The following is a 23848-nucleotide window of genomic DNA, read 5'->3' as shown; positions in this document are numbered from 1 at the left end:
AATGAAAGCCCCAAAAGTAGTAACCAAAAGAGAAGGGAAATTCTGTATGGAAGACGCAGTTTTTCATTTCTCAGGTGCCATGGATCAATCATCCATAAGCTCTTTAATGAGTGAGACAAGGCCGCCTGCACTCTGTTCATGAATATAGACTTTCTATGATATTTCTATCAATGAAGTTATAACAAATATTTTAGTATTGGAAAGTGACTCACAGGAGAATGATAAAAAAAAAACACCACCACCCATAATGACTCACAATTTAAGAATCACAACACAATGTTAGCACAGAGACGACCCTGCTTCAGGAGTTAAATGCTGGATGTAATAAGGGGGTCTGAAGCTGGGTGCCACCAGTGATCAGCTGTGGGCAAGACAACCTAATCTTTTATTCAGTCGTGGAGTGGGGATTATCATGTTTATTTTGTCAATGGGTCAATATAATGAATAAAGCAAATGATAAGGAAACTGTGAAGGGCATCACCTTTAAAATAGAAGATGATTTCCTGATGCTAAGTTATGTATTAGACACAGGATTCAAATCACTCCTGTTTTAAAGAATAAGTTAAAAATAGAATTAATGATGCAATAAATACTGAGGCCACATCAGCTCAAATTCCAATTTCCTTCTTTGAATGATTATCTCCTCTTCAAACAGTTATGCCAAAATATCTACAAACGAGTTATTTCTTCAGTATTTACAGATACATTAAAATTATCTCACTAGAAATAGAAAGAACTAGTCTAATGGCTTCAACATAAAAGAAAGCTGAAATTTTTATATTTTCACAGAAATTATTTTTAAGACTTCTGAGTTAATTTAGGAAAAAAGTAGAGAATCCAGAATTTTTTTTTTCTTTGTACAAGATTAGCTGGACTACATTACAGATGGAAAGGTTTTGTGGAGGTTATTTTTATATTTTAAAATGAAATACAACACAGTCAATACCTCCCTCAAAAGCCAAACTTAAAAACATGAATTTTTCTTATTTTCAGTTATGATTCAGACTCACTTCGGTAAGAGGTTTCCAGAAGGAGTCCTTTTCCATCTACGTACAGGGGCAGCCGGTCACTTAACACCTCAAGTGCTAGCACTCAAGTGCAATTTTACGTGATAATTTTTCCTAAGAGCATATAACCATTTTATAACCTATTGCTTGTAAAACTGCCTCTCAGAAGGAGGTGGTCATACACCTCTTCAGGGTTTCAGACAGAACCCTGCAAATGCCAATAATGATGACGGTGATATTAGTGCTAATAACTAACGTCATCATCAATAAGGGCCTGGATTCGGTCTGGAAGGACGGCGTGTTGCACCCTCAAACCCGTGACCTCTCAACAGAGCCACTGCTGTGTGTGCAAACGGTGTTCCTGAGCCTCACACTTACGGGTAATTGTCCTGTCACTTGGAGCGCATCCCAGGGCCCACGAGGAGAAGGACGATTTTTCTCTGATGGGCACTGGAGTCCACTACTCGCAGCCTCAAAGCCACCACGAGCAGATTAAGACACAGGATTCTGAATGGCGGAAGGGTAAAACTCACATGCCCTTCCCTTTCTAAAACCTCCGAACAGGGAGGGGACTTCAGTAACCTGACGCGCAAGCCCATCAATTGCCTGATTCCTCTTTTATCCCAGTAAATCGTAAGTTTTGAAATAAAATTGGACTTAAACTTTAGTCATCAATCTGTAGATCCCTGAAAAGTCTTCTAAATCTCTACATCATATTCCCCTCCTCAAATGAAACTTGCTTTTTAAAGGCATTCATTAGATGTTAGTTAGTTGGGTTTTTTGTTTTGTTTTGTTTTTTAGCTTCATATTGTATCAAACAGTGATCTTTCCAGATGTGGGCCATGGTGGTTACAAAGAATCCGGGCTCTGCAACCACACAGCCCAGCCCGACGCAGCCCCTCTTTCCCAAATTCCAAGGACTCTGGCACATAAGTGAGCCCCACAAGCTTCCACCCCTCCTCTGTAGGTAGTGGGGGGATGATAAAGTAACGGCCTCAGGGTGTTGATGGGAGAGTTAAACAACTGCTATATCCAAAGCACCAAGCACGATGCTACCACCAGGCAAGTGCTCACTAAATATTCACTGGGATGTGGGTTTACAGTAATAACTGAGCAGTCAAAATCATGAGTTCTGGAGTAAGAGCAGTGTGAAATCAAGTCCTGGCCCCATCACTTCTTGCACCCAATCTCTGGCAAGTTATTTAGCCTCACTGAGCCTCAGATTCACCATCCCCAAAATAGGGAAAATTATCACTTATGCTGTAGTGACAATCAGATATAATTATGAATAAGAAGTATTAAGCATGTGCTCAATAACCAGTTGCTGTGTACATATATGCCAACATAACCATATAAATATACACAACATTTCAGACACACGGTTTGTTTTCTTAACACTCTTTGTAATCTAAATCCCATTTTGAGACCAGGATAAAGAATTTGCAAATGACTTCTAGAAAATCATCTCACTTATAAAATAGGATGAGTAAATAGTGGCATGAATGCATCCTTCCATTCTTTATAACAAATATTTACCAGATAATTATGTGCCAGGCAAATAGTTATGATAACAATCAATATTATATTAAGTAAATAGCCTTTGGTACTTTAAAATCTAGCATTACCAATGATAAACACTGCATGCCAAAAAGGGATTGGAAAAGGTAATCGGGCCAGGCTGTGAAGCTGTGGTTTAGTTTTTCTCTCCATCACTTCCTAATGGTGTAGACCAGGCAAGTGGATTAACATCCCCAAGCCTCAGTTTCACCATCTATAAAATGGACTTCTGTCTCAAAGATGTGGAGAGAATTGAGCTTAATAAAGAAGGTATTTAATAAATATTAGCCATCATAATTTTTATTATATCACATAGTGTGGGGATAAATTTAAAAAGAAATAACAAGAAAACTAGATATAGCAAAAAAAAAATAGCAAAAAAGTTAGAAGCCACTTAACTGTCAACTTAGTAGTGGGTTATTTAAAATGTATAATAATTATTAAAAATATATGTTAAAAGTATAATTTTTATTGAAAGACTATTGAGTAAAATCAGGTAAAAGCAGAAGACATGATCTATTTGATGTAAAAATATAAATTATTATATGAATATATATATGCGTTTATGTGTACATATAAAATATACTTGTGTGCCTTTTTTAATGCCTAAGAGGTATCAGCTGATGCTCAATAAAATGTTAACAGTGGTTATTTTAGGTATTCAGATCTGGGAGAGTTTTTTCTTTCTTCTTTGTACTTGAGCATATATCACTTTAAAAAATGCTGAAGCTTTTTTTTTTGCAAAAGAAACAAAACAAAAGGGGCCCCTGGAGATTTGAACAGTCTTTCACACAGAGCCACAGCAATAATGAACAGAGTATTAATTTATGCCCACTCTAAGGCAAATGACACATGAACTTTAAAAAAGGCCCATTCAAAAAATGGGTAACAGCTGAATAGTATAGCATGAAATCATACTAGTATTTTCAGAATAGATGTGAAGACAATGTAAATGTGTATGGTAAGGAGATGAAAGACAAAGTTGGACAAATAAATTATGCTCATATGCATAGTTTTCACATTTTGTCAGGCTCAGATTTTTTTTTTTTAAAGATTTTATTTATTTATTCATGAGAGACAGAGAGAGAGACAGAGGCAGAGGGAGAAGCAGGCTCCCCGTGGAGCAGGGAGCCCGATGCGGGACTCGATCCCAGGACCCTGGGATCATGACCTGAGCTGAAGGCAGACGTTTAACCGACTGAGCCACCCAGGCATCCCCAGATTTTTTTTTTAAGGTTTTATTTATTTATTTGAGAGAGAGAGAGAGCACGGGCACACATGAGCACGAGCAGGGAAGCAGCAGAGGGAGAGGGACAAGCAGACTCTGTGCTGAACGTGGAGCTCGATGTGGGGCTCGATACCACAACCCTGAGATCATGACCTGAGCTGAAATCAATAGTCAGATGCTCAACTGACTGAGCCACCCAGGCGCCCCTATCAGGCTAAGACTTTTAATAGAATTTTCCTCATGGTCTCCATTAGCAAGTCTGTTTGTACATAGCTGAGTAAGATGGCTGAAGGAAACTTTAAAAATCAGATAATAGGTAAGCAGAATAAAGCAAAAATATAAAGACTGATTTTAATAGTTTGGCCTTTTGATATGGCAGGCCCCAGCCTAACAAGCCAACCCTCTCAGCAAATACAGACACAGGCACTTCTAGTTAAATGGGTCCTATAGAGCTTATCCCCCCCCAGAACTGCCATCTTGAACTTGAAGATTCTCAGAAGATATAGAAGTCACGTGTCTCTTGATACTTTAAGTAGCATATAAATAGCTATTTTGTCATTGTTGGCAAAACTGAAGAAACAGGACCAGTTATTAGAAATACTGAATACCACTGCTTTGGGCTTATGTATCTTCTATGCTCTCCATAACTCCATACAGAAAACTCCTGTCAAGGGTCTCATTTTTATGAGTTAGATGTTCTACATTATTGATTTTCTTTTACTCCTAAAGAAAATTACAATTTCTAACACAATTCTCTCTGTGAATTGATGCTTTTCAATTTCCTACTTCATTTGGAAATTGTGGAAGAAAGCAAACAAGGAAGAATAAACAGGTTCTTAAAGTATCCAAAAGGAGTTGAAATAATAGCCAGAGTATTATAAAATTATAACCTGAGGTAAATTTGTTCTACTGAGCTCACTTTAACTCTCAGAATGAGGAACCACATGAGACTGTTGAGGAGCGCCATACTGGTCCATCAGTTTGTAGACTGTGATAGGACTTCCTGTGACTCATCCTTGTATAGAACAGACCTGTCTCTTCTTGCCTTCCAGGAGCCTGTCCTCTTCTGAATTTTCCTCAATGCTCAAGGAGGTATGACATTGTATTAAGGAAAAAAATGGATTTTGGTTCTGAGAATAAATGCAATATATATATATTTAAAACCATGTATATAAAAATTGGTGAAAACTACTTATGAATTAAATAAAAGAGGAGTGAAGGAAATGTAAAACTACAACAAGCCTCGCAATCTGTTAGGAGCTGAATGAGTGCCAGTTTGTGGGCCTCGGGGCTCGGTAGGATTTCTCTGTACAGTGCCAAACTCCAACAATATTGTTATGGTTAGAAAGGAATTTCTCACAAGAGCTAACAAAGGCAGAAGGTCATAAATAAACCCAGCAGGATTGCCTTGTCAGTTCTCATTATTAGCGCTGCAGGCACTGGCTTTTCTATGGGCTTCTTACAGGTTCATTTAAGTGTAAGAGTTCCTCCTTGAAAATTCACAAACTCATAAATAAAATGGTTCTTAACCCAGCAAACAAAAATACTTGAAAAGTAAGAAAATAAGTAAGCAAGTAAATAAATAAAGGACAAGAATCAGGGCCAAGGGCCGAGCTTGGCCTTGCATTTCCAAGAGCTGCAATACCGTAACTCCTGGCCTTAGCACCCCAGCAGTGACCAACAGGATGCTCTGCTTTCTCACCACAAATACAGTCTGCAGAATGCTATCTGGGCAGGAAATGAAGCTGAGCTCCTAAACTGATGCTGACATGTGTTATAAACTGAGGGAAGCACAGCTGTGGGATCATTACTGCAATTACGAAGTGACATTTAGTGTGAACTTTATTTTGCTGAAGTTTTTACCTAGTAACAAAAAAAGGGGGGTACAAGTCTATTAACAATAGGGAGGGATGTTGATTTTCAGCCATTAAAAAACAGGACTGTATTAGTGGGTCTTTAAAGATGGACATTGCCTGTTACCTAAGTCAGATTTACCTCTTAGAGCTCTTATCAGTGCCTCTGAATAGAACAGAAGATTTAGTTCTGTAATATTTAAAAACTGAGATGTAAATCTCAATTCTTTCTCAATTTTATATTCTTCTAGTCCAAGAAAAGCAGAGAACAAGCTTCCCATTATCCCAATACAGATACTAATTCGAAGGAGAAATGATCTGATAAACTTGATTCCATTTACTAGTAACTCAAAACAAGAATACACTTTCCTTCAACGAGAAAAATATATATTAAAGTGTCGTCTTTTTCTTTAAAAAGAAAGAGAAACAAAACTGGTATTTTAAAGTAATATAGCTCATTATTCTGGAGTGGTGGGGGGTGGGAGGGATGGGGTGGCTGGGTGATGGACATTGGGGAGGGTATGTGCTATGGTGAGCACTGTGAATAGTGCAAGACTGTTGAATCACAGACCTGTACCCCTGAAACAAATAATACATTAAATGTTAAAAAAAAAACAGAAGAAGAAGATAGCAGGAGGGGAAGAATGAAGAGGGGGAAATCGGAGGGGGAGACGAACCATGAGAGACGATGGACTCTGAAAAACAAACTGAGGGTTCTAGAGGGGAGGGGGTGGGAGGATGGGTTAGCCTGGTGATGGGTATTAAAGAGGGCACGCTCTGCACGGAGCACTGGGTGTTATATGCAAACAATGAATCATGGATCACTACATCGAAAACTAATGATGTAATGTATGGTGATTAACATAACATAATAATTAAAAAAAAAAAAAGACGAGAAACACAACAGAAAACACAACAGAAAGTAAAAATCCTCAGTAGTGCCACAACGCAGAGCTAGCCCAATTCTAACATTTTGCCATATTTCCTTCTAGTCCTTTTTCTTACGTAGAGCACAACAGCTGATCTTTAAGCTTGATATGTATGCAGAACCAAGTTAGGTACCTAGTGACCTACTTGCCATCTTCTATCAAGAAAGTGAATCTTTTGGGGCGCCTGGGTGGCTCAGTCCTTAAGCGTCTGCCTTCAGCTCAGGTCATGATCTCGGGGTCCTGGGATCGAGCCCCGCATCAGGCTCCCTGCTCCACGGAAAGCCTGCTTCTCCCTCTTCCACTACCCCTGCTTGTGATCCCTCTCTGTGTTTCTCTCGGTCAAATAAATAAATAAAATCTTAAAAAAAAAAAAAAACCTCATAAAAAAAAGAAATCGAACCTTTTGTTTCCCAGATGATTTTCAGTTTTGTAATTTGGGCGTCTTTTTAATGTAACTGTAAATTTAAAAAAATTATAATCAGTGTTCCACATCATCTCCTTTAAGTGACCAATTACGGTTTACAGAACAATGCTGTTCTCACAGGCGGGGATGCTGGAATGCGGTTTTGTGTCGTCACTCACTCAGTCGAAGAAGCTGGGCTAGGAGTGCTCACGTGCTACAATGGAAGGTATGTTTGCAGAATTACTTTTCGCTGGCTTGCAGCCTCTCATTACCCACCACTCATGATTATTAGTGTCAAGCTGATGTTGAATTCTTCCCAGAGAAAAGTCTCCATGTTTGCTTTAGATTCTGGCAATTGGTCTATATTCTCAGCATTCAAATGGGATTGCCCTTGAAGAACCTAACATTACTGGTACAAGGAACGTGAATAAATGCTGAAAAGTGGGGAGTTTAAGTGTCTAAGAATGGTAAGAGGCTCAGACAGGTCTTACTTTCTTTGGCGAGAATGTATCTGAAACGGTAAGTAACTACATTAACTGTAGCCTAGACAAGAAATCCGTGCTGTTACATCTCCAGTAGGTTTCAAACATCATAGCACATTTTTTGGTTAGCAGCTTTATATCCAGGTAGCCCATGGTTGACAATGGTAGGCCATAAAGATACTCAGGAACTTACTACTGAATATTCTGCCAGCAGAAAGAAATAATAAACATAAGATCCCTAAATCTGACACAGGTAGAATATGAGTAGCATGTAAAAAAATAAAAGTTTTAGACTATTTTTAGACTTCAACAGCTAATCCATGCTAGTATTAACCAAACTATATTTCATCAATTCTTAGAACTGTTTAGCAAATTGTTAATGGGGCTCACACACAATATTTCAGGTAGAAACGTGATAGAAGCATTAAAACATGGGAAGAGCAATAAAATAAGTCACTGAGAGGTAATATACAGCATGGTGACTATATTATATACTATGGTTAACAGTACTCTCTATTTCAAAGTTGCTAAGAGAATAAATCTTAAAGCTTTCAGCACAAGAAAAATAACTGTGTAACAAATGTAGTGATAGATATCAGACTTATTGTGATTATTTCAATATATATAAATATTGAATCATGTTGCATACATGAAACTAATATAATGTTCTAAGTCAATTATATCTAAATAAATAAATATTTATAAAACAAACAATACGGGGAGAGCAAAGTTTGACTCCTTTGGAAGAGAAACACGAGGAACTGTTAGGAACAGTACAGAGTTTTCAGAACTAAAAAAAAAAAAAAAAGCCACAGTAAACACTTACTCCAGTCCTTTGTTTTAAGAATGTGAAACTGAAGACCAGAGACTAAATTATTTACATTAAAACTATGCCCGGGTTCTATAGACACAGACTACATTAGAATGCAGTTTTCTAGGTATGTTTATTAACAAAATGTTACCACTAATATTGACAGCCTCATCCCAGAGCTGAAAGGACAAAGAGAGAGAGGGAGGGAGGGAGGGAAGGAAAGGGAGCAGGGAGGGGGAAAGAAAGAGAGGAGGGAGGGGGAAAGAAAGAGAGGGAGGGAAAAGGAGGAGGGAGGGAGAAAGAAAGAGAGGGAGGGAGAGGGAGGAGAGGGAGGGAGAGAAAGAGGGAGAGAGGAAAGAGGAGGGAGGATGGGAGAGAGAGGGGAAGAAGGGAGGAGGGGGGAGAGGGACAGAGGGAGAGAAGAGGCGCATGAACATGCGCTGGTCACAAGAGCACCCCTAGACCTACTGAAGTGCATTTTCTAATAGTTGTTGTTTTACACTGTGTATCTTGGTATGTGACTCTATCTCAAAATCCCACTTCATTTAGTAAATAAGGGCATGACTCTAAGTGATAAAAGGAAGAACATGCAAAACCATGTAGCAGGATGTCCCAATTTGTGTAATAGCAGGATACACTTTAACAGATCCTTTGATGATTTAAAACAGACCTTTTATTTTCTCATTTCTAGCCTTTGGTGTGTCTCACACAATGTTTTCTCTCGTTCTCCGGTTTCTCAAACTTACAAATGTGTTCGCTCCATGTCCTTGCGGGTGAGTCACAACAGCTGTCTCGTGCAGGCCCATAAATAAGAGACCATAAAGTGGTACAGCAGAGGACGGCCAGCTCCCACGGCCACAGACAGACTCCACCCAGCCGCTACCTTGTGACCTGATCGAGGCAGGACACCCACCTCCAACACAGCAAAGGAACTCATGATTAAATTCAGAGGGAATCCAAACAGCAATAAGGTAAGTGTATTTTATCACTTAAACTGATAAAGCATCTGATTTTTTCATTCGTCTGATGACTACCCACAGGATTCACAAGAGGGAAATATAAGAGGAGCAAATTGTGAAGACAGACTGTTTTGTGAAATCATTATCCATGAAATATACCATCTGTGATCTAGCACAGTTCTCACCCTACAGTGGATCCCTAGTGCAGTTTGACATAATAAATAGTTTATTTTATAGAGTTCTGAGTTCTGAAGTATCTATAATTGTTTTAGGTCTTCAACATATGGGATACAGCACAGATTGAATTTAAATTCCTGAGAACAGAGGAATTAACTGTACCTGTGGAAAAGCTGGTCATGTGTAATGCACAACGACACACCGTAGGACACAAAGACAGGAAGAAAAAGAGGAATAAGGAGGGACAAAGAAAAAGGGAGAAAGGAACATTAAACAGAGAACAGGAGAACATACAAGATGCATGACAAGTGTTAGAAGAGTTTCTGATGGATGAATGGATCAATGACTACATGTGGGAAGTAAATAGCCAGACAAGTAGACAAAACTTTTGGCAGATGTGACAAATAATATTATTAAAGATTTTAATCTAGCACTCTTGAGCTCAATAGTGTGGGAAAACTCTACACATGCATTTAGGCCAGGGAGCAGCTTTGTGAGAAGCAGGAACAAGTGGCATTCCGGGCAGACGCGGCCTCACGGAACCACGGTGCCTCTCTGTGGAAGAACGCCGCACCCCTCTCTCAGCAGAGGGCACCTCAGCAGATAGGGCACCTCAGCCCTATCTGTGCCCGCCAGCAGTGAGTCCTAGCTGTGCGGTCTTAGTCACAGTGACCCCCTCCTGATGCCACAGAAGCCAGCGAAGGAGGAGCCTCTGACAGCTAGGATCAGAAGAGTGGTCCTTGTGGTCTGAACTTAGTTCACTTCTTTCTTCTGCTAATTACTAGCCACTCAGCCTTATATACATTACTCAGACTCTCCTCTGAGGCCTGAATTTCTTCAGGGACAAACTGGTCTAAGTGGTTAAATAATGATATAAAAGAAAGCGCTTGGAATAGTGCTTGGCAAATAGTGAGAGTACAATAAATGATAGCTATTATTATTTTATCTTTTTATCCAAACCATTTTGTCATTTAATCCTGACAGCAGTCTCATTAGGTAGGGTCGACCAGCTGCATTTTATACATAAAAATATAGGCAATAGGTTCAGAGGGTGAGGTGGGCCGTGATTCCAGTGTAGTCCTCGGATCTCAAAGCCCATGGTATGTCCACTACTCTGATCCTTGTTCTTCTCCTTCTTGTTACGGTTCCTACTCCCATGCCAAACAAAGGACAAGAGAAGAAAAAAGCCACAGTAAAAGAAAAAAAATGGTACTCTACCAGTGTTTCCAGAAGATTTACTCTTTTTCTCAAATGAAAATCATTTAACAATCCCAGTGAATCTTCTTTGCCTCCTAGCAAAAAATCCTTAGTTTTGCTTTGATAAAAAATGAAAGTCTTCCCCACTGCAATTAGCTTCCAGATTTTCCGTTGGAACAGAAAGTAGCAAAATACCATCAACAGTTTTTCAACAAGAAGACTAAATGTGATTTATTCTTTGGAAAAAAACCACAATCCTGAATCCAGATATAAGCTACCTGTTAAAGACCATAATAACATCATGCAAGCAGGATGGTGTTTTGGCCCAAAAATGTCATTAGAATTAAGACTGCCTTCATTTAGATATCTAATGGAAGATATTTTAAAACTAATATGCATTACTTGTCAGGACAAATTTAAAATTTTGAGATTATATAGAACCCTCAGAAAATAGTAATTATGTAAGGAAGAATACTACAAACACAACTGGAAAGAACTGAACTATAATGTCCCTTCTGTTCTGGTTCTTAGAGGCTAACTTTTGAGTACTAATTTCCAACGCAAAGGAAAGAATACTCTCTTCTGTGATACCCGTTACTTCTAAAATTTCTTTTAACAGCTACATGGCCGTGAAAACCGATGTTGATACACACTGCTTGAATGAGGTTTGTGGGGGTTTTTGCACAAAACGTTTTAATATTTTTAAGCAGAGAGATAATATACTACTACTAAATAAAGAATGGCTTCCCATTAGTACCCAATGACTCTCTGAAATATCACTGACTTTTATTCAGGAGAGTGGTTACCCTTGGTGGGGGGCTGAGGGATGGATGGAGTCATGATGCAGAGGGTGCACGAGAGGGCTTCTGAGGTCCAGGTGGTGTCTTCTGAACTGGGTACTGATGATGCAAGTGTGTTCGCTTGAGGAAATGTATCAAGCTGCACATTTCTAACTCGTGCCCTTCCCTTACATTTACGTTATACTTTCACAATATTTATATTGAAAAAATGGACTTCAAGACAATAACCCCAAAGCCACTTGTCACAACAGAGGAGAAAAAAGGAAATAAAAGAAAACAATCCAGACAATCTCTGGGATCCTTACTGCCCTATCTCATCCTGATAGATTAGCACGAACACATGCTACACTCTTCTTCAGTATTCTTCCTGAATATATGACCTGCTTTCAGAAAAGCAAGAGTCCAATTTAAACAGAAGTTCCTATGGGTAGGTAATGGTTTGACCCCTGATCCCACTACCACAATTGTTCCAATTCTCTAATGATTTCCCTGCAGGGTTCATTTACCAGTTCTGGGTCAAAGACCAACATGCCCATGAAGTCAAGGGTCAACAAAAACAGTGCTTGATGTATTTGAAAAGAACTGTACCATAAAGGCACATTTCATCAATTAGAAATGGTTTTTGAATTAAAATAAAAGGAAGTCTAAACCATAATATTGTCATCATTTACACTGACACATTCACAGGCATACACAGATGTAATGATATATCCCAACTGAAGTACAGAACCACTATTATCCAAAGCCAAAGTAGTACTAGCAAAAAAAAAAAGGAACAATTTTGCTTTATTATCTTTAGTAGTAGTATATTTGAGAGCTTTTTCCATTTGCCTCATAGATTTTCCTTTAAGTTTCCATTAATTTGAACTTCTTTTAACTTCTGTTCCTCAGGACTTTGAACAATATGGTTAACGATGGACTAGATAGGGCCTCAGAGAGGTAAATTTCCCCAAATATGATCAACTAATGCCTTAGTAACCTTTTTGCTGAAGCCACTACCTTATTGCTTTCACATTCAGAAATACAATTACTTGCAACTAATAATTTCTTTCTTAATTTAAACAAAATGCCTCAGTACAATATAGGTTGAAGTTGGTACAAAAGCTCTATTTGAACTTGAAGGTGGAGTAATTTTTTTTGAGTTAAATTCAGTTCTTAATAAAAGAACTAAAGAGGGCGCCTGGGTGGCTCAGTCGGTTAAGCGACTGCCTTCGGCTCAGGTCATGATCCTGGAGTCCCGGGATCGAGTCCCGCATCGGGCTCCCTGCTCAGCGGGGGATCTGCTTCTCCCTCTGGCCCTCTTCCCTCTCGTGCTCTCTCTCATTCTCTCTCTCTCAAATAAATAAATAAAATCTTAAAAAATATATAAAATAAAAGAACCTAAGATACATAATTCCCTCTACTGTTATTTGTACAGAAAAGGAAGGAGAGAAGACACCAAAAGGAAAAAAAAAAGAGAGAGAGAGAGACAGAAGAGGGAGGGAGGGAAGAGCTCAAGCTGGAAGAGGAGAAGGGAGAGCAGGAGGGATTCGATTATGCCACGGTCATACCTCCACAGTGCCTTTCAGACTAGTCGTTAGGATGCGGGGGCAGGGGGGTTCTTTAGGCAAACAGCAACTGAGGAAGCATTTGGAAGCCTTTCCTGTGAATCCAGCCAGCCTTGTACATTTCCCACTTGACTATACTTTGGATTGGGTTACAAGTACTTATGAATGAGAAGGTCTGGAAGAATGAAAATTAAAACAAATCAAAGTCTTCCTAGTGAGCAACACTATACTTGAAACACAAAAGAAATGCTATGAAGAATGTTTCTACATCATTAAAAAAACAGAACATAGCTTCTAAATGTTTGATTTTGCTCTCCAGAATTACAAATGGACACAGCTAAACAAGCTTTCTGGAGAAATGGGGTTTAGTTCTCAACATTTATAAATACGTGAAAAACAATTACTACTGTTCAGTAGACACATGTAAAATTACCTTAAAGAGCAAGGTCAACTCCTAGGCTAGCAATATCCTTCTATATTCGTACTAGTTGTACTGATCTATCATCCCAAAAACTTAATCAAATGAACGGCTGATCAACATTAGAAGCAAAGAAAAAAACGAATCACAGAGCTTCCACAAGGCAAAGCTGACGATGGGAGAAGGAAGCCAATGACCATCTCTGCATAATACTAAAGCATGGAAAACCAGCCTGGCATGCCTACTGGGCAAGTGAAGGTGTCTGGCTGTCCTGAAGGTGTAGTGTCCAACACTACAAAACCTTCAAATTATTTAACTATCCCACATCCTGATGCCATACTCAAAGCAACCTCTTCCTGCTTTTTCATTTAAAAAAAATGGAGGAAAACAATAGCAACAGAAAGCAAAAGAAGCAAGTATCACAGTGACGCATTTGGAAAAAGAGACTCAGCTTATCATGATTGCTGTGTCAAACATTTGGATATCTCTGAAAAGCGACAGCCCACACGGGCTATCCTTCAGTCCTTTCTTATTTACTGTCTCACTTTTGCTACTGCAAACTCAGTGTTTATTAGCTGTTGGAAAAATTTACTATGGTGTCACTCTCATAAAAATATTTTTCCACCTACAATATGTTATGAGCTTGGGAAGTCTCTAGCACAGACACTTGATTTTAATGGTCCTTAATTGGGCTGTCTGAAAAACAAAGCCAGATTTTATATGCTGTAAAAAAGTACAGAAAAGGTTTAATCAGCTATTTTTGGACTTTTTGGACTATCATTTAAAGACTGGCACAGAGTAGACACCCTGTATGGATGGATTAGGGCTAGCAAATAAGACATGGGAACCTAGTTAAATTTGTGTTTCAGATAAATAAATTTGCTAGCATTAAGTATGTGCCACGCAATATTTGGGAGCTACTTCTACTAAAATTTTATTCATCATTTCTTTCTTTTTTTTTTTTTAAGATTTTATTTATTTGTCAGAGAGAGAGAGATTGAGACGGGGAAAGCGCACAAGAAGGGGGAGTGGCAGGCAGAGGGAGAGGCAGGCTCCCCGCTGAGAAAGGAGCCCCACGTGGGACTTGATTCCAGGACCCTAGGATCCTGACCTGAGCCTAAGGCAGACTCTTAAATGACCAGGCGTCCCTCATTGCTTCTTGGAAATTCAAATTTAACTGGGTGATCTGGTTTTTCTTCCTGAATCTGGAAACCCTCAGAGAGATGGATGGAAAGTCATAATAACTAGGAGTTAAAATGCCAGAGCCCAATGCCCAGATCCACCACCAGTTGTGAGATGTTAAGCAGGTGCCTTACCCCTTTGGTGCTTCTGTGTCATTCTCTATGCAATGGGATGAGACCTGCCACAGCTACCTTGCAGGGCTCATGTGAGGTTCAAATAATAGGGCGGAAGCAGCAATAAGCACAGAGCCTCTGTACGTGCTGGGTACTGTTCCAAGGGCTCTCCGTGAGGAACTCAAGCAACCTTCACAACTTTTAGGCGTTTACTGTTATTCTCATTTAAAATGACACTACTGGGACGCCTGGGTGGCTCAGATGGTTAAGCGTCTGCCTTCGGCTCAAGTCATGATCTCCAGGTCCTGGGACTGCGCCCCGTGTTGGGCTCTCTGCTCAGCGGGGAGCCTGCTTCCCCCTCTCCCTATGCCTCTCCCCCTGCTTGTGCTCTCTCTCTCTCAAATGAATAAAATCTTAAAAAAATAAAATAAAATAAAATTTTACTATTATATATATTCATTATTCAAACGGTGAACAAGATAAATTCAAATGTAGCCAGGCACCAGAGTCTATGCTCTTAATTTGCCGTTGTAGAAATAAAAATATCCGGGTGCCTGAGTGGCACAGTTGGTTAAGCGTCGGACTCTTGATTTCGGCTCAGATCGTGATCTTGGCGTTGTGAGATCGAGCCCCACTTCTGCCCTGCGCTCAGCACAGAGTCAGCTTGAGTTTCTCTCTCCCTCTCCCTCTGGCCCTCCTGCTTGTGCTCTCTCGCTCTCAAATAAATCTCAAAGATTTATTTATTTTAGAGAGAGACAGAGAGTGTGCATGAGCAGGGGGAGGTGCAGAGGGAGAGAGAGAAGCAGTCATCCCCCCTGCTGAGCACAGAGCCTGATGCCACCCAGGCACCCCATAAATAAATAAATCTTTGAAAAATAAGAAAATAAAAATATGATAACATGGATGTAAAAAGATACATGAACAGGAGATGTTCTTAATACTACTAAAGAATTAGAAGAAATTAAACTATGGTCAAAATACATTAGCTTATATCTCAGTTGGGGGACAGCCTGAGTGAAGAGCTATAAGGAGAAGAGATGCAACCCCCCCCCCCCCCCCCCCCGCCATCCAGAGGCTTCCTCAGAGTAGGGCTGGGGAACATTTTTTAGGAAGGCTAAAAATGAAAAAGACCAGCGGCTCCATGGGGAAGAAGCTGTAAAAGATCATTTATGAGTTAACTAACCATAGATGGACAAAATTAACCTTGGTGTGGACAAGGGATTTGCTGAGATGGAAAGGAAGGACAGAGCTCAGAGAAGCTGAGAAGAGCAAATTAGCAGGGGGTTAAGGACCGAATCAAAATTTGTAAAATAAGCCCTTAGTAGATATTTATTACCATCTCAGGATTGTGAATGTGTGCTAAGGCAGCATGGAGGGGCCACTGAGTGCGATGAGAAAATGAGAGAAATAGAAAAATACGTATTTCAGATTGTGCCCTAAGGATATTAAAATGCTGTAAAAGTTAAGTTTAACCCTGTATTTGTAACCAGGTAGAAACTTTCTTGTTGTGTGTGAATTTGTTTTTAACGAAAAGTATTGTTTAAGAAAAATTAACTACTGAAGCAACTGAATATCAGAAAATGATTTTTTTCTTCCAATGACCATAGGCCTTGGGATCTTACATTTATTACATCAAGCGTGTAATGCACGGGGTTCATAGAGAAATAGAGTATTTGGCAAATAATTCTTTTTACTCCAGATAATTACCCAAGCCTAAAAGATACACACTATGCATACTACACATGATTATAAAGCAAAAATCCAACATTCTCTGCTTTAACATCACATGTTTCTGAATTCAACGCTGAGATGTACTATACATAATTTAAGAACTGTTTTTATCAACTGATGGGTTGTCTTTACAGATGTGAACTTATCAATGTTCTGTTTAGTGTTAGTATCTAGACACGGAGTTGGCAGCAAAGTTCCTGTTTCACTAATTACATTCTTTTCCAAAAATTCACTCTGCCTGGGTGTCCAGGTAATTGCAATTAAGGCAGGAATCTGGTAATTAGAAATTCAAGTGCCCTGCCAGGAACAATACACGTCCTCTTGACGTGCTGCCCACAAGACCTAATTCACTTGGAAAGGACAGACACTGATGTGAAGTGGCAGTGTAGATGTTGATTAAGCAATAAGCACTGAAATAAATTTCTCCCCTCATTGTTCTCCCTAAAACCAAATGCACTGTATCTCATTTAAGCTCCCAAAAAGCCTTCTGTGAATTCTCAAACACGTAGGCAACAGCAGAATCACTAACACTCAAAAAGCTTGCTCGCTATCTCACAAAATCTTTCCAGGCTGGGGAGGGGTCCTTCAAGGCCACACGGTCTTGACGGGCAGCAGAGTCGGGGTACGAGGAATTAAGGGTCACTGTACCTTCCTAATCATTACATCCCAGGCTTTCCAGAAGGCCAGCCCAGTGAAAGGATTAATAAATGTTGAATGAACTGGTCTCAGAACATGCCCACACTCTAATCTCAGAAAACTTTTTGTAAAATGTAAGAATAAACAGCTTTCACTTATGAACTGACTAATTTCCTTTAAATTAATTAAACCATATCTTCAATAAGCCTCAAATTTTATAGTATACTACTGAATATTTACGAACAAATTCATTATGCAATGAAGGTTTCAAGCAGAAGGCAAAAAACAAACATGTAACTTTTCAACTACGCCTTTAAATGCAATGACTTCGTTTATCTTCGTTTATCTAAAACATTTTCTAGCTAATGGAGTAATTTTACAGTTTCTTTTATTCCTGACACCACATAAATCTATTATATAACAAGCTGCTCTAAATGATAATGTAAAACTTTACTTTTTACAACAATTTACTATTGCCTAAGCAATTCCACATTTTCTCGTTTTGTTCTAAAAGGCTAAAGATATACAACTAATCAATAGATCCTCTCCAAATCCAGTCTTTCTTATGCTGAGATAACTGGTGACGAATGAATCTTTTTTTTTTTTTAAACAAAAACCCATTTCCAAGCTGTAGCACCTCTGGTTATGTCTCATCATGCTGAAACGTGATGAAACCCATCCAGGCCAGGTGTTACAGGCCCTCCAACCTCTTTCTGACTAAAGTCATTGTCTCCGGCCAAATTTATCTCTACATTACTGCCTGTCAGTGGCGCTGCTCTCCAATGGCACCTTGTCACTTGCCATTCAAAACCACATCGCCCCAGATCACACTGCGCGTCTCCCCTTCTGGAGCCTTGCTCCAACATGGCGGTCCCATTTCTCTAATGGCACTAGAGTGTCAACAAGAGTCGAAACCATGTGTCAGTCTTCCTGGTTTCCTCGGTGCCTGGCACAGGGTGGGGGAGCTCTGAGTCTGCCTCCTCTCTGACCGCAAGGACTGCTCCCATGTAACGGCAGGCCATCAAAGGGCAGCCTGCAGAATGGCAGCAGTAAGCCAGCACAGGGGTCAGCATCAAATAGTTGAAGAAAGAGCTGCTAAGACTTTAGAGAGAAGCCTAGGGTGGTTCAGGCAGGTGTGGGAGCGTACCCCAACGTCCTAACCCCCCCTGGAGGCAAGGGGAGGGCACTGGTGGAGAGGAAGCAGTAGGGTCAGGTGGAACAAAGACCTGGCTGCTTTGGCTCGTATGGAAGTGGGTATCTGTCTTGCTATACTATGGCCACGGCTTTTCTTAAATGCTGTGGAGTTTGTTCATCTTATAGTCAAACAGATTCCCCCAAAGTGTAAATCCATAAAACACTCCATTAAAACTTTTAAAGGTCTGCAAGAGAAACAAAATTAATTAGTAATTTTCATGCCAACATGAGTTATTCCTCAGTTATATCAGAAAACCACCCCATTCTAGCTTTGGAGTAGACCATTGGTAACATCAACCCTAACTAAATTTAATCCTTCTAAACTTCTGAGTCTAGAATCAAGGGTAGTATATAGTTCTTACTTTTTTAAACTAAAGTCTTTGTCACATTTTCAAAATCCAGGTGCCTTTAAAAGCAAACCATTAGATCTGCTTCACATCTGACTGCTTAAACTTGTGGCCCAACAGACTTCCTCCACCAAAAGGATTCAAACCAAGTACATAAAAATCCTATTCAAAATATATTATTTTTTCTCTAAAGTAATTCTGAAAGGAATCAGGTGTTGGCAAAGAAATTCAAAATATCTTCACATGGGTACATAATTTTAAGAGGATAGGCCTGTTTTTTTAAAAAGACAAAAGATAGTTTGGGCTTTTTATTCATTATATTTTATCTGGGCCTAATCCATAGAATTTGTAAAGAAAAAATACTGAATTCTTTAAACATTAAAACAAAACTGAATTTCATAAGCCACATTTCCCCTTATATACTCCAAAAATGATTAGTCAAATCTGAATGTCAAAATGGTGACTTTGTAAAATATTAAGAGAAAAAAATTTTTTCTTAGCATTTCAAGTCTATAAAACTAACCAGAGTCACCAGACTTCATGTTCTATAATTGGCATGCCTGTGAAGATTCCTGAGATCATAACCAAACATATCTACTGGAAGAAGAAATTGAGATCATCAAAACCTTTCAACAGAAGCACTGGAAACAGAAACGCAGACTGTTCTCCACCTACCCTAGAAGTACATCAACTGCACAGTTAGAGTCTATAGTAAGAAATTACTTCTCTTGCTCTAGAGCGGGGCCTCAGGAGCTAACCATACAAGAAATAACACTGGTGTAATAACAGAGACAGATAGCTCCATTAACAGGGCTTAGCATTTATTTTCAATGTTGTCAGTCAAATATGTCCTATTCTATCCCACTTTCATTTTTCCATTTTTTATAAAAATTTGAGCACACTCTGAGTGCATGTAGAGAAAAGTTTTTCAAATGTGAATCACTAACTGTGGTAGGCAGAATTCTAAGGTGACCCCCAAGATGCCCGGCCCCGGGGTGTCCACATTCTGCTCAACTCCCTCCCCTGGAATGTAACACCAAGGATGTGCCAATGCTTCTGTGCTCATGCCTCACTGTAGGGCAAAACGGATTTTGCAGATGGAAATAAGGCCCCTGAACAGCTGACTCTGAATTACTGAAAGGAGATTAACCTGGGTGGGTCTGACCAAATCAGGTGACCCCTTAAGAGAGGTGGGAGAGACATGAAGCAACTCTTCTGCCAGTACAATGTTGTAGAGAGGGCCCATCCCTGGAGTGGCTCATGGCTGGAACCCAGCAAGAAAGTGGGGACCTCACAACCAGAGCCACAAGGAAGTGAATTCTGTCAACAGCCAGTGAGCCTGGAAGAGGACCCGAACCTCAGATGAAACCAAAGCCTCAACAATAACTCCATCTCAGTCTCGTGACACCCGGAACAGAGGACCCAGTAACTCAACTGCTGACTCATGGCAACTGTGAGATAATTAATGGGTGTGTTTTCTAGTCGCTAAATTTGTAGTAATGTGTTACTCAGTGGTAGAAAACTAATACATTAGCCACTTTCCTTTCCTTTCAAATCTAACCAGAGGGCCACCCCCCATAAGAATTTTAAAGTTTTCCTTTTTTAAAGTTAGTTCTCTATCTTTACCAAGAATGCTATAATTCGATTTAAGGAAGAAAAAGGATTACAAAAAGATATCACAGTGAGTGCTAACAGCTCGAAATTTAAGGTAGTTATTACGTTTATGTTTTCTTTCTAAAGCAAAACTTCTGAGTAATTATTCCCAAGGGAACTTTGTGCAAGTTCTATAGGTTAATCTACATGACAAAGCCACAAACAAAAAGCATTACCTTAAGAAGAAAATCGAAACCACAAAATAAGATAGGTAAACTAATCTTTATTCTCTAGTAATTGATTAATGACCCGTATGTTTTCTAGTGGCACATTATTGAGGACCTGGCTTGATGCAAAAGGAAAAGTCATTACTTGGTACTTCTTGAGAAAATGAACAAGTCGTAAAGAAGACAGCAAAGGGAACACCGCGGAAATGGCCTCCACGTGCTCATAGCAGCAACAGCGTGCTTCCCGCGAAGCCCCCACCGGGGGTCCTCCTGAAGCCCTGTCGCTTCTCGAAGCCTGCTCGAGGCTGAGTGGGAGAGGCTATCCTCCAGAAAGTAGAGAAAGTAGGTGCATGCTTCCCCACAGTTAGCTGTGCTTCCTCCTAAGCATGTCTATGCTATGCTCCAGTTAGAAAACTGAATGAAATATGGAAGCAAATGATGAGCAAAATGTAAAAAGAGGGGAAAAGCCGACTCTACTTAAAATGACTAACCAGCTCAAACACTGCAGTAGAATAAGGTATGGCTGAGACAACTGGAAAAGACGGATGGAGAGGAGGTATCTCTAATGTCCATCTATATGTGCTATGCTGAAACAAAACGTGTAACGTATGTATTACTTTTCAGTGGTTTCTGTTTAGCCAACTGGAGCGCTCACACTTGCCCCAGGGACATCCAGTAAGCAAGCCTATGCTTGCACAGCTCCGTGTGGACAACCACCTTCCAAAAAGCCGTGCTCATGATGCAAGAGCCACCTCCACAGGCATCAGAGGAAATTCCCCAGGTTTGCCGGCTGTCCCCTCAGGAGCCTCACATCCTACCTTCCACACGAGGGAGAAGGACCACATAATTTCTCATGCCCTCACTGGCAATAATTCTGTAATCATATTTAAAATTTTATCTTAAAATAATGTAATCACATTATTTTAAAATGTGGTAACTCATCACCATTAAAAAAAAACACACTTCAACTGGGCAGTAGGGATAATAAAAGATGCTAAGGGCATTTAAGAAAATTCGTTCTATGCTGCCTTGTATTATAAACCTGTTTTAAGACAAGGCATTTCCAAGGGGAAGAACTTAATCCAAGGTAAGGAGTGGTGACATCACAGTTCCCAGGCCTCAAGCTGTACAGAAGAGCAACTTCATGCTGCCATAAATCAAATCTACATCACGTCAAGGAAACAACAAAAAGCCACAAACATCATTTTCTTTCAGACCATATTAAACAAAGCCAACCTTTCAAATGAAGGACCTTGAAGAAAGAATCATTTTTACATTCAAGTGATGAGACTTACAGCCAAGATCTAGGCACAATGTCTCAGGATTGAATAACTGCCTGGCAGGCAGGAAAAATAGTAAGCTTCTAGTACTAAGAAAAAAGATGTACAAAATGGAATAGGTTTGTATACCACTCTTTTTATACTACTGATGAGATAAAAATCAAGACACTATGTCCCTGCAGTGCTGCCACCATCTTTCATTATGGGGTTAGCTTAATGTGCTATTAACTAAAACGGGATATTTTAAATAGGGGTAACTGACATTTGGAAAACTTAGGTACTGTTAAGTACTGTTAGGTACTATTGTTTGCTTACAAGTTGCTTGTTTGTCCTGACTTTGTCCATCTCATTTCAAGTTCTTGGAAACAACTGCATCCTTTCCTTTATAACTTCTACTTTGCCTTCCAGGACGCTCTACAGTAGCATCCTTTTAAGATCAGATCTATCTGGGAGAGTAAGAGAGCTACAACAGTCTACTTCAGAAATCCAAGGACAGTGATTAAAAACAGTCATACAGAAACTGCCCTTCATTTCAGAAGGAATGTGCAGAAGAGGTGCCAATTATATTGGGGGAAAGCGATCAGCTCCAACAAAACTTATGTGAGGAGCAGAGTGTAGCACTGTCTACAGTTGACATCCATTCCAATAGGCAAGCTTTATTCTAGACAGATCCATTACCATTCAATAACCCGGTGGAAAGCCATTCCCTGATAAATTCTGCTATACCAGATGAGTCACACAGGCTCTGAGAAGCTGGACTGTCTGGAGATAATTCAACAATATAGGAGGGTCATTTTCTTCATTTGACAAAAAAATACAACTTCTGCTATTCAACCTGGATTTCCATTGCTTCATCTACAAGACAAAACAGCACAGTTGGGGACAACACTTTCCTACATCATTATCCAGTAAAGTAGGATGTGCTGGGAAGCCGACAATGTGTGCAAGGCCTCAACCTCCAGTTTGTAAGGGTCTGTTTCGGTGCACGGCCATTCTGACTACATAGTCAAAATCATTACCTATTAAATGCACAAAACTAAAATAAAACTAAATACTAACACCAAATCACATAAAAAACCATGCAGATTACCATGCAGATTACAACAGAGTATTTTTAAGTACTTTTATGAAATAAAGACATAAGATCATATGTGGGTGTGACAAAAGGAAACCATGTGGAAGGGAAAATACCGCTCTTAATTTTTTCCATAAAATACCAATACGTAAACGCGTAGCATATGAGGACCGCCCTGCCATATGAGGGCTGACCACCTCAGATCCTGACACTCAAGGAGCAGTTGTGCACTCTCTCGCTAATTATATTATTACATTCTCCTCGTGTTATAAATATTCATTTTTTTCTCGACTTCCTCTGCCTGCATTTACTGAAAGGTACACAGGCACAAGGAATGTAGATACCTCTAAGCTAACATTCAAAAGGTACGAAGCATGACATTCAGAATTGTTGCATGTTACGTTTCAGTATAACCTAAAACACAGTATGAATTTAAGAGGTTACAAATCACAAATATTGTCATCTCAAATAGAAACAATTTCTTTACAATTCTTTTTTTGCTTAATAGGAGAATCTATTGTATACTCTCCTTCCGATTATTATTTACTGAACTCTAAGCTGCATTTTTTGTTAATATTTAAATTGATAAAGCAAGCTGCCTGGATCTAGTTTCATTGTGCTCATTTCTATCTGCTGCTTTAGTCTGAGGCACATTTTCCTTTATTTCACTTTTCCACAAGCCATAAAAAAACTCATTTCTAATTCATCGGTTCGTTCAGCTTAACCTCTCTTCTCAGCAATTAAAGCACTCTGCGCATCCCTCATCTATCACACAGCCAGCTAAATAATGCATTGCGTCCCCCGCTCATCTTTTATCATCCCAAATGACAGGTATTAGCATATCTCCCCAGTCAATTACAGTGCAGCAGAATAATCACAGCATAATTGGGCGAAAGCCACTCTAATCACCAACCCTGCAAACTCGCAGAATAAAAACTGAGTGGCAGTTCAGACAGGCCTTGCTCTTGTCCATGACTCCAGCCAACAAGCCTGGCAGATCTCCATTTCCTCCCCTTTCAAACTTATCCTTTGGGGAGGTCAACTTCTCCATAGGTCCCATGTAAAAGAACGAGTACATACGTGCACACAAGCGGGAACTATT

The 23848-nt window shown here is 39.6% G+C and overlaps 1 protein-coding gene across 10 annotated transcripts in view; it reads right to left on the bottom strand.

Annotated features, from left to right (window-relative positions):
* The window catches only part of ARID1B (AT-rich interaction domain 1B), a 439835-nt gene that overhangs the window by 144588 nt on the left and 271399 nt on the right, over window positions 1-23848 (bottom strand). The gene's annotated exons all lie outside the window — the stretch shown is intronic.

Source organism: Mirounga angustirostris, unplaced genomic scaffold, assembly GCF_029215605.1.
Source record: "Mirounga angustirostris isolate CCGP_5_RB_7025 unplaced genomic scaffold, mMirAng1.0.hap1 SCAF_8, whole genome shotgun sequence".
Classification (NCBI taxonomy): Eukaryota; Metazoa; Chordata; class Mammalia; order Carnivora; family Phocidae; genus Mirounga; species Mirounga angustirostris.
The sequence above is the reverse complement of the archived record's forward strand: the minus strand, read 5'-3'. Positions and strand labels throughout refer to the sequence as shown.